An 11,257-nucleotide genomic window follows, 5' to 3' on the forward strand; every position below is an offset into this window, starting at 1 on the left:
TAAACCGAAATGTGCAGAAAAAAGGCTGCACATTACTAAGAGAAAGAAGTTAGTTGAAAAGACCACCTGCTGCATGATTCCATTCACAGAACATTCTGGAAAAGGTAAAACCATAGAGACAAGAAATAGGGATTTGGAAAATGAAGGTAGTTGACTCATGGGAGACCTTTTAGGATATGAAACTATTTTGTATGATTCCATAATGGTGAAAAAGCATGGAACTTTACAGCACAAAGAGGAACCTTATGTACAAAAATGTTCATTTGGGAACATTTTGGAAGTCAAGAATTCAGAGTCATATGTAGACTGTGATAAAACAACATCATTGTATTACAAATGTCTGGCACAACCTCACCAAAGAGATTAGGCAGAAAAAGTGCTGACCTAAATAATTTTAGAAATGAGTATATAAGACTAAGGGCAAAAGAAATGTGCGTAAGCACTGTATTCTAGATGGAAGTGTTGTTTTCTTTCAGGATGTGACTTAAAACATCCGAACCTACTAGACTCATACATGGAATTAAAAAAGAAGTGGAGCAGTTCCCTGGTGGTACAGTGGGATAAGGATCCAGCATCATCACTGCTGTGGCTCAGGTTCAGTTCCTGGCCTGGGAACTTCTGCATGCCATGTGCACAGTCAAAAAAAAAAATAGTAATAATAAAATAGATTAAAAAATAAGTGGATGCTCGAGAGTGGGTGCAAGATTCTTACTATTAAGGCAAAAGATTACAAATAAGCAAAGGTAGAAGGCTAAAAGGATCCATAGGTAATGAATGGATTAGAGCTGGAGACATCAGTATGAACTCATGTTTAACTTCACATAGTTGGGCACATATAGAAATATTTATATATCTGTTAATATCTATAAATACGGACACATACATAGTGCATATACATACAAGTTTCCTTTCTCTTTCTGCCAAGAAGATCTAGAAGCAGTGACTCCTCCATAGCACCTAGCACCCAGATCTTGGTTTCTAATACTATTCTCCAATAAAAGGTACCAGGTCTCAGTGGAGAAATGGCTTATTTTTTCTTGAGACAGGGAATAAAAAAGATGAACATCTTATCGTGTCTCCTAAAAAGGATGTGCTAACACACATACACAAACACACACACACATTGAATAAACAAATAAATGTGGAATAATAGACTAATTTCCTCTGCAGAAAAATTTCAAATAAAATATACAAACATGCCACATTAAAGAATGTGAAGCATAGGGTCCCCTCCTTAAGGGGCTGTGCCTAATGACTTCCCTCCAAAGACTATAATATACAAAGGGGAGAAAGAATAATTTTATAGTAGAAGAACCTAAAAAAACTATCTCAACCAGGTGATCAAGGCTGAGATCAACAGTGATGCCATGTTGATAATATGTACCCTTAATATATAATCAGAATGGCTTTACCTCTGTGGTCTTCCTTCTAAAAACTCATATATTCTGTCTAATCTTGAGAAAATCTTTAGTCAAATCTGAAGAGTACTACTCAAGGTCATCAAAATGCCAAGGTCATCAAAAACAAGAAAAGTCTGAGAAATTGTCCCAACTCAGAGAACTTAAGAAGACATGACAACTCAGTGGAATGTGTGGTCATGAATGCGACTTGGAACAGGAAAAGGACGTAGGTAAAACCAAGCCAAGATGAATAAAGTCTGGACATTAGTTGATAGTAATATACCAATATTGGTTAATTTTTTAGTGACAAATACACCATATTAATGTAAGATATTAATAATAGGAAACTGCCTATGGTGTATATAGGAATTCTACATACTAGTTTCACAACTTATCTGTACATCTAATACTATTCTAAAATTAAAATGTATTAATTTTAAAAATACATTATATTATCACTGTAAGTAATTAAATGTTTAAATACTTTTTTTTTTTTTTTTTTTGGCCATGGCATGCCATAGCTTAATCTGGGATCTCAGTGCCCCAACCAGGGATTGAACCCTCGCTGCAGTGCTGAAAGCACAGAATCCTAACCTGTAGACCACCAGGGAACTCTCTATACATAAACTTTTTAACTAAAAAATTATTAATTAGGTTTTATTTTTATTTCTGTGGCCTTGTACACTGACCTAAGAAAACATTGCTATGACTTACGTCAGAGAAGGCTTTGCCTGAGTTCTCTTCTAGGAATTATATGGTCTTGTCTGAGTGCTGTGGCTAGAGCTTCCTAATCAAACTTACGCTTTAGCACAGCAAAGATGCCATCAACAAAACGAAAAGAAAACCTATGGACTGGAGAAAATATCTGCAAGTGATGCAACTGACAAGGACTTAATTTCCAAAATATAGAAACAGCTCATAGAGCTTAATATCAGAAAAACAAACAACATAATCAAAAAATGGGCAGAAGATCTAAACAGACATTTCTTCAAAGAAGACATAATAAGCACATGAAAAGATGCTCAATATCATTAATTGTTAGAGAAATGCAAATCAAAACTACAATGAGGTTATCACCTCATACCAGTCAGAATGATCATCATTAAAAAGTCTTCAAATAATAAATGCTAGAGAGGATGGGGAAAAAAAGATTCCTCCTACACTGTTGATGGGCATGTAAATTGATGCAGCCACTATGGAAAACAGTATAGAGGTTCTTTAAAAAAAAAAAAAGGAAAGAAAAGACTGGAAATAGAGTTGCCAGATGATCCAGCAGTCCCATTTCTGGGTGTATATTCAGAGAAACTCTTCAAAAAGATACCTGCACCCCACGTTCACAGCAGCACTATTTACAATAGCCAAGACATGGAAACAACCTTAATGTCCATCAACAGATGAATGGATAAAGAAGATGTGGTACATACACACAACAGAACACTACTAAGTCATAAAAAATGAATGAAATAATGCCATTTGCAGAAACATGGATGGACCTAGAGATTATCATACCAGGTGATATAGATCATAAAGAGAAAGACAAATACCATGTGATATCACTTATATGTGGCATCTAAAATATGCAGCATCTAAAATAGCTAAACTTATCTACAAAAGAGAAACAGACTCACAGACAAAGAAAACAAATTTACGATTAACAAAGGGGAAAGAAGGGGGAAGGGATAAATTAGGAGTTTAGGATTAGCAGATACAAACTACTATAGTAACATAAACAATGAGGTCCTACTGTAAAACACAGGGAATTATATTCAACAACTTGTAATAAGCTGTAATAGAAATAGATATGAAAAAGAATATTTTGTATATATACATACATACATATATATACATATATACCTGAATCACTTTGCTGTACACCTGAAACTAACACATTACAAATTATACTTCAATTTAAATTTTATCTTAAAATTTTAAAAATTGTGAAACTAATGGAAACTTTCTTAACCAATGTAGAGAGTTTGAATCACAAGAAATTGAAGCTTAGTCTTGAACAATCCAAAATATTGAACTAACATTTTTGTTTGTACTGAACTAACTGTTTAAGACCTTAAATCATCTCAGAGTTTTCTTCTATTTTGAAATTGAAGTATTTTCATCTTATCTTGAAGTTGTAGTCACAAAGGCTTTTATATAAATTTACTTTTCAGTGTCCACAAAGAGAAATGTAGTCTGTAACTTTTTGCTTCTTATATAATTTTAATTGTTCATTTGAACTAAGTATTCCTAGAGCAGGCACATAATAACCAAAGGATTTTTTTTATCAGTTAATCTATAAAGTTTTTCGAGAGGGGAAAAGAGTGGGACAAAAATATGTGAGGAAGCAATCTGCAGACAAATAGCTATTTATCTTCTGTAAAGAGAGGGAAGAAAATTTTGAATTATTTTTTAAAAGATTTTGGCACACACACACACACACAAGAGTGACATGCAGCTGATTTTGCCATAACATGGGTCCTTGAGAATTTTTTCAAGATACCTGATCAATGAGCCCACATTTAATATAGGCAAATTGAAAGGATGAAAACAAAGAGGGGGTGGTCCTCCCACTTAAACAAGATGACTTTCTTTCAGAAAAACAAGACAATTCCCTAGTGAGAACTTTTTAAATCTTGGTTTGAGACTTTAAAAGTCTCTAGAAGATGTCCAGCCAAAAGTTAAATTTCATGCAATTGGATGATTTGCCAGGCAATTTTTAATTTGCGGTCATATCTGTAATTTTTGGCTTAAAACCATAAAAAAAAAAGGTGGAAAAGTCTTTGTAAATGTCAGCAGTAGCTAATCCTGAACACTGTTTAGAGATGCTGCTTAGAGAGACAGTTTGTCACATTTTTTTCATTAGCTTTAGTTAAAGGATATTTTAGGGAGGTAAAACTTGGGTCCCAATTGCATTTAGATGCCTCCTTGTATTAATTAAAGAAAAGACAATTGGACAGTTGGAATTTTGTTTCCTTATTTGTTTAAAGCACTGCTCTAACGAACAATTTGCCCATAATAAACATTCTCTGAAATGCTTCCTGTGATATCAAAATTTTTTGGTGCAATTGTTAGAAAGACATGCTCAAGAATTAGATTCACAATAATAAAGCATAAGAAAGGCAGGAGGCCAGCCTGGAGGAGGTACAGTTTGCACTGAAAAGACTCCCGTGGAAACTGCCAAGTGTCCACAAGGATGGCCTTGTGTACTTCTGTGTCTCTGGAATTGACAAAGATCACTCAACACCCAAGGGCCAGATAAAAAATCCTGGTTTCAAGCAGACAAAATTAAATCTTAAAAAGTAGACGGACAAGGCACTAGCCAAGCAGGTGTTAAGTCCTACAAAACAGTTTTGCCAAAGAACAAGGCCAGCCTGGTCTAATAGCAAAGTCCCAAGGGACCTCATTCCTAAGAAAACAACATAAACCCAATGCTAAAAGTCTTCAAGGCAGGATCAGAGTTTAATTCAGCATGAAGTTACCTTCCTGCCAGGGCAGGTGGGTCTCAGATGTGGGCAGTGTCCCCAGGCCAAGCCTGCCAGGCCAAGGAAAGAAGATCTTAGAGCTTCTATTTCCGTCAATGTCCTCTGCCAAAGACCAGCGGTGGCATTTCTGTGGTCTGACAAGTTGGTTTGCTTGTTCTTTGTGGGGAGAGCATGTACTGTAGGGAATCATGGATTCTTTCCAACAGCCTCTCCTGGAGAAGCTACTTGGGCTGCCAGAGAGCAGAGGCAGTTCTACAACTGAGTGTCCCAATTTATCTTATCCAGGGGAGGGCAGAGCAGACTAGGAGAAGAGAAAGGTTGTAACTGATCAAGAAATTTCAGCCAAGAGAGGGGGTGTTTCATATTTTGCAGCAGCACAGAGAAGTTTTTTTTTTCCTGCTTTTTAGGGCCTCACCCATGGCATATGGAAGTTCCCAGGCTAGGGGTCAAATCAGAGCTGTAGCTGCCAGCCTACGCCAGAGCCACAGCAATGCCGATCTGAGCTGCAGCTCATGGCAATGCCGGATCCTCAACCCACTGAGCGAGGCCAGGGATCAAACCTGCGTCCTCATGGGTACTAGTTGGGCTCATTACTGCTGAGCCACAATGGGAACTCCCCACAGGGACCCTTTTTTTTTGTCCATGTTTACACAACCCTATAAAGTGGTCACAGAGGGATCATCTCTGAGGTTGGTGTTCTGTAAGATTGCTTAATTCCACCAGGAAAATACCATGGCCACTTGACTGGGCATCTGGATGGGGTTTTTTTTCTTTCTCAAAACTAAACTTTCGAAGAATAGAAACAAGGCAACCATTAGAATTAACCATTCATAATATAGGATGGGAAGTGACTTACAAAGATGTGTACAAGGCAGAGTGGTGGCATGATGAAGGGATTATCCGGTGGCAGTGCAGGATGATGGGGAGTGTGGTGGGGGGAGGCGCAGAGCTTCGCTCCAGGAAAATGCCCTTATGAGGTGATACTCAAGCTGAGTCTTGGCAGAAAAGCAGATATTCCTTAGGTAAAGTGCACAAAGTGGGGAGAAGAAGACATCCTAGCAGAAATAAACCAGTGTACACAAAAGAAAGTTTCTGGGACTAGGGCACTTTCGGAAAACCCACAAAGAATTCAAAGCATTTAGAAACAAGGCTGTGTGCCCAGTTGTGAGTCAAATGTTAACGATCTTTCTGAACAGCTAAGGAATTTGATTTCCCATGATTGGTAATCTTGGAAAGATTTAAACAGTGGACTAATATAATTGTATTAGATAAGAGGTAAACCCATAAAACCATGGGGTTTCTGGAATAACTCCGTGAAAGCCAGAACCAGAGCTCTGGTGATGGGTCAGAGGGAGGAAGGTGAAGGAGACTTGCTATCCATTTACAGCCAGAGGTGAATTTCCAAGAAGTGAATGAGGCTTAAGCTGCAGCAATTCCCTTTGCACTAGCCCTCTTCACATCCCTGGGAGTGGTCCGTGGGATGTCTTAGATAAGTTTACGTAAAGTTTGCAAAATAAGATGTTTTAACTGCAATCTGTTATTATGACTCTTTCCCCTCAGAATTCTGCTCCTGACAGCTCCCCTCTGGGTCTGGCTAAACGTAGGTTCTGTCAGAGTCACATAGTACAGTCATATTCCTGTACAGGTGTGACTAGCGGTGGAGCATAGGACTTGCTTTGGGGAATATTTCTATTTTTCACTTTGCTAATTGTTCAGCATTGCAGCCTGAAGCGCTAGAGCTGTTACCCTCTTGATAAGAACATTTCCTCTGCCTCCAGCACAGAAAGATGTCTGCAGTGAAAGAAAACAACTTTGATGTGGACAGCACCAGAAGCTAGTCAATGGGAAAGTCTTCCAACAACCAGATGTGTTAAGTTTAAGTAGACTATGTGATTATCATAGGTGTCCTCTTAGGAATATACTTGATGTATATAGTTGAACCACATTCAAACACCCCCAAAATACTTTTCTGGACAGGAATTCTATGCAAAAGAACTTAGAAGAATTCCTGTGATTGCCAAGAACTAACTCATAGCCATTCTACAGCCATGAAGGTACATTCTTGTGTGGAGTTGTGTGTGTGTTCCAACACAACAGATCACATCACGGGGTATTTGACAAACCCTTGACATATCAGATGAAATGGCACATAAATCACACCAAAGCAGTAATTCATTAAGAGAAAGATACATGTTTCAAAAAGAAACAATAAATAAACCCTTGATTGTTTGATAATCCAGTAAATGAAAGGGAGCAAACTATATGAGTTCACTGGTTTTGTTTTTTTTTTGTTTTTTGTTTTTTTTTGTTACTGTTGTTTGTTGCTGCACCACAGCATGCAGAATTTCCCAGTCCAGAGACAGAACCTGAGCCACAGCAGTGACACCAGATCCTTAGCCCACTCTGCCTTTAGGAAACTCACCCACAGGAGTTCATTGAAAAACATTTTTTTTAATTCCTCACTGATTTGACACAAAATATTGCCTTCAACAAAGATTGCAAAGACAGCAAATCTTCTGAAGATGCCATTGTGAAACAGAACAGGACCCAATGGTCCTTTCTCCCATATCCTTCACTTGTCTTTTGTCTGTAGAAAAACTATAGCCAAAGAATAATTTTATTCAGAGAAGTGAGAAAATGCAGAAGCAAAGGAAAATAGTCAAACAGGATAAAATAATAATAGTTTACTTATTAAGCAAAGTCAAGGACTTTTACTTCTTGAAGACAAGGACTAGAGATCACACTCTAAGCAATATCATTTGAGCTGTTTTGTAGAGATTAAAACTCACACCAGGTGGAAGAAATTAACTATATGATGATAAAACTAGCCAAGGTAGGAGTTCCATCGTGGCTCAGTGGTTAATGAATCCGACTAGGAACCATGAGGTTGTGGGTTCAATCCCTGGCCTTGCTTAGTGGGTTAATGATCCAGTGTTGCCATGACCTGTGGTGTAGGTTGCAGATGCAGTTTGGATCCTGCATTGCTCTGGCTCTGGCCTAGGCCGGTGCTACAGCTCCAATTAGACCCCTAGCCTGGGAACCTCCATATGCCACAGGAGAAGCACTAGAAAAAGCAAAAAGACAAAAAAAAACCAAAAACAAAAAAACAAAAAAAAAAACTAGCCAAGGTATAAGCTGCTACAATCCTTGGAACTGGCCTCAAAGAAAGGGGACCAAATGGACCCTGGAACTAAAAATAAACAGAAAAATAGAAGTCAAAACAATGAAGATAACATTGGTCAGAAAACCACATGACCAGATTTCAAGATGACTGTCCCAGGTGACTATGCTCTTTGTGCATGCAACACTCTCCCTCCACATTATACTGAAACTACCCTTTAAAACCCTTGCCCACTGATTATCAGTGGGGAAGTTGGACTTTGGACAAGAGTCTGCCCTCATCCCCAGTTGGCAGCCTCTAAAATAATGCAAACTTTCCTTTCCACCAACTTTGCCTCTTGAGCATTGGCTTTAGAGCAGCAAGCAGACTGACCCCACTTTCAGGAAAAGTTGCAATAATACATTTGACAGCCGTATCAAAAATGTATATGACAATACTAAAATAAATTTTTCTTTCTTTTTTTCTTTTTTTTTTTTTTGCTTTTTAGGGCCACACCCACAGCATATGGAGGAGGTTCCCAGGCTAGGGGTCTAATCCAAGCTACAGCTTCTGGCCTACATGACAGCCACAGCAACACCAGATCCGAGCTGTGTCTGCAACCTACACCATAGCTCACGGCAAAGCTGGATCCTTAACCCACTGAGCAAGGCCAGGGATCGAACCTGCAACCTCACAGTTCCTAGTGGGATTTGTTTCCACTGTGCCACAATGGGAATGCCTAAAACAAATTTTTATAAACCATCAATAACAAAGGAAAATTTTTTCATAAACCATGCTACAGTCATCATTATCTATTTCCTCCTAGAAAATAGTACACTTTCTGCCATACGAGGAAGGGGTCAAAGAGTATGCAGTCCAAAACAAAGGGGTAAAAAATAATATAGGGGCATTAGACAGATAATAAGTAAAAATATCCTCTTCTAGATTATTAAAATGTTTGTATTTTTCTTTTTCAAAATTAAAAAAAAAAATTATTGAAGTATAGTTGATTTACTATTGTAAATTGCACCAATTTCTGCTCTACAGCAAAGTGACTCAAGCATACATATATATACATTCTTTTATTTTTCATTTTTAATGTGTAATTTGTTTTGATTTCTTCTCATTCAAAACAAATATTCCCTTTCAAACAAATTTTGTATTCATGATTTTGTATTTTTTTCTTTATGAATCCAAGCACTTGACCATGAATTTGAAGACTCCTGCTTAACCTGTGATCTCCCAAGAGTTACCTTCCCGCCAATTTCATTCCTTCAAAATCAGTATGACTTCACTATAACATCACTTTTATTTTTTTTTTAACACTGGTTTAGCCATCTCTTCAATCACTTGCTAATTCTCCTAAATGATAACTGATTTTCAAACCTTCTTTGAAAGGCAACTTACTTTAAATTAGTCCACATTTTAGAAATGAATCCATAGAATACTTTTGATATGTGGAAATGAATATTTTCTGCCCATAGTAATGCAAGAATTCTCATTAATTTAAATAAAGTTGAAGCCATCAATCACACTTTAACTCTGTTCTTACAAACCCAAAATGGATTTGTTAAACAAACAACCTGTTCCTTTCCCCACCTCATAGCCCTTCAGCAGTGACTATCACCTAATAAACTTTGCACTGTTACTTTTGTAAGCAGCATTTTGCCCCTTTTCTGTTTGTTCATCTGTTTTCCTTAAATCTTAATCATAAAGATGAGATCACTGGATAATATTTAACTGAACTTCTGACTTCTGCTCTAGAAGTCAGAGCAGAATGCCTTGACTAACTCATTGATTCTCTTCCTCTTGGAATATTTTTTCTGTCTCCTTCTCTCTCTCTTCTCCTTATGGCACCCCTATAATACGGATATTGATGCATTTAACGTTGTCCCAGAGTTCTCTGAGGCTCCCTTCATTTGTTTTCAATCTTTTTTCTGTTCTGCATCCGTAATTTCCACTAATCTGTTCTCCACCTCGCTTATTCGTTCTTCTGCTTCCTGTATTCTGCTGTTAGCTGCTTCTAGAGAATTTTTTATTTCAGTTATTGTATTTTGCATCTCTTCTTGTTTACGTTTTATATCTCTTTGCTCAATATTTCCTGTAAGTTATCCATCTTTGCCTCCAGATGATGTCTTGCATCATCTTCAGCATCAACAGTCTAAAGTCTTTTTCCTGGAGACTGAGAATCTCCTCCTCACTTAGCTGTTTTTCTGGGGTTTTTCTTTCTCTCTCATCTGAGCTACAGTTCTCTGACTTTTCATTTTTATAGGTTTGTGGTGTGGTGACCTTTTTACAGATACTAGAGTTGTAGCCTCTCTTACTTCTAGTGTCTGCCCCCCTTGTGGCTGAAGTGGGTATGGGGGCTTGCTGTAGGCTTCCTGATGGGAGGGGCTGATGCCTGCCCACTGGTAGGTGGAGCTGATTCTAATCCCTCTGGTGGGTGGGGCTTAGTCTCTGGATGGGATTAGAGGCAGCTGTGTGCCTGAGGGGTCTTTAGGTAGCCTGTTTACTGAGGGGTGGGGCTGTAATTCCACCTGGATTGTTGTTTGCCCTGGGGCTTCTCAGCAGCTGGCTGACGGGTGGGGCCAGATTTTCCCAAAATGGCCACCTCCAGAGAAAGGCACTGCTAACTGAATATTCCTGAGAGCTTTGCTTTCAATGTCCTTCCCTCACAACAAGCCACATTCACCCCTGTTTTCCCAGGATGTCCTCCAAGAACTGTGGTCAGGTTTGACCCAGATTCCTATGGATACTTTGCTTTGCCCTGGGACTCAGTGCACGTGAAAGTCTGTGTGCACCTTTTAAGAATGGTGTCTCCGTTTCCCCCAGTCCCATGGTGCTCCTGCATACAAGCCCCACTGGCCTTCAATGCCAGATGTTCCCGGGCTCTTTCTTCCAGTGCCAGATCCCCACACATGAGAGTTTGATGTGTGGCTCAGAACTCTCACTCCTGTAGGTGAGTCTCTGTGAACCAGTTAGTTTCCAGTCTGTGGAGCTTCCACACAGTATGTATGGGGTTGTTTATATCGCAAAATCACCCCTCTTACCTCTTGATGTGTCCTCCTCTTTTTCTTCTGGAGTAGGATATCTTTTTTAATGTTTCCAGTCCATTTGGGTGAAGAGTGCTCAGTCTTTAGTTGTGAATTTTGTTGTTTTTAGGAGAGAAGTTGAGCTCCAGTCCTTCTATTCCACCATTTTAATCATCTTAATCCCCTGATTCTCTTCCTAGACTAAAAGGAGGAAGAATGAAGAATGAAGTAGTTATAGAATGACTCTCT

This window comes from Phacochoerus africanus, chromosome 2, assembly GCF_016906955.1.
Source record: "Phacochoerus africanus isolate WHEZ1 chromosome 2, ROS_Pafr_v1, whole genome shotgun sequence".
Classification (NCBI taxonomy): Eukaryota; Metazoa; Chordata; class Mammalia; order Artiodactyla; family Suidae; genus Phacochoerus; species Phacochoerus africanus.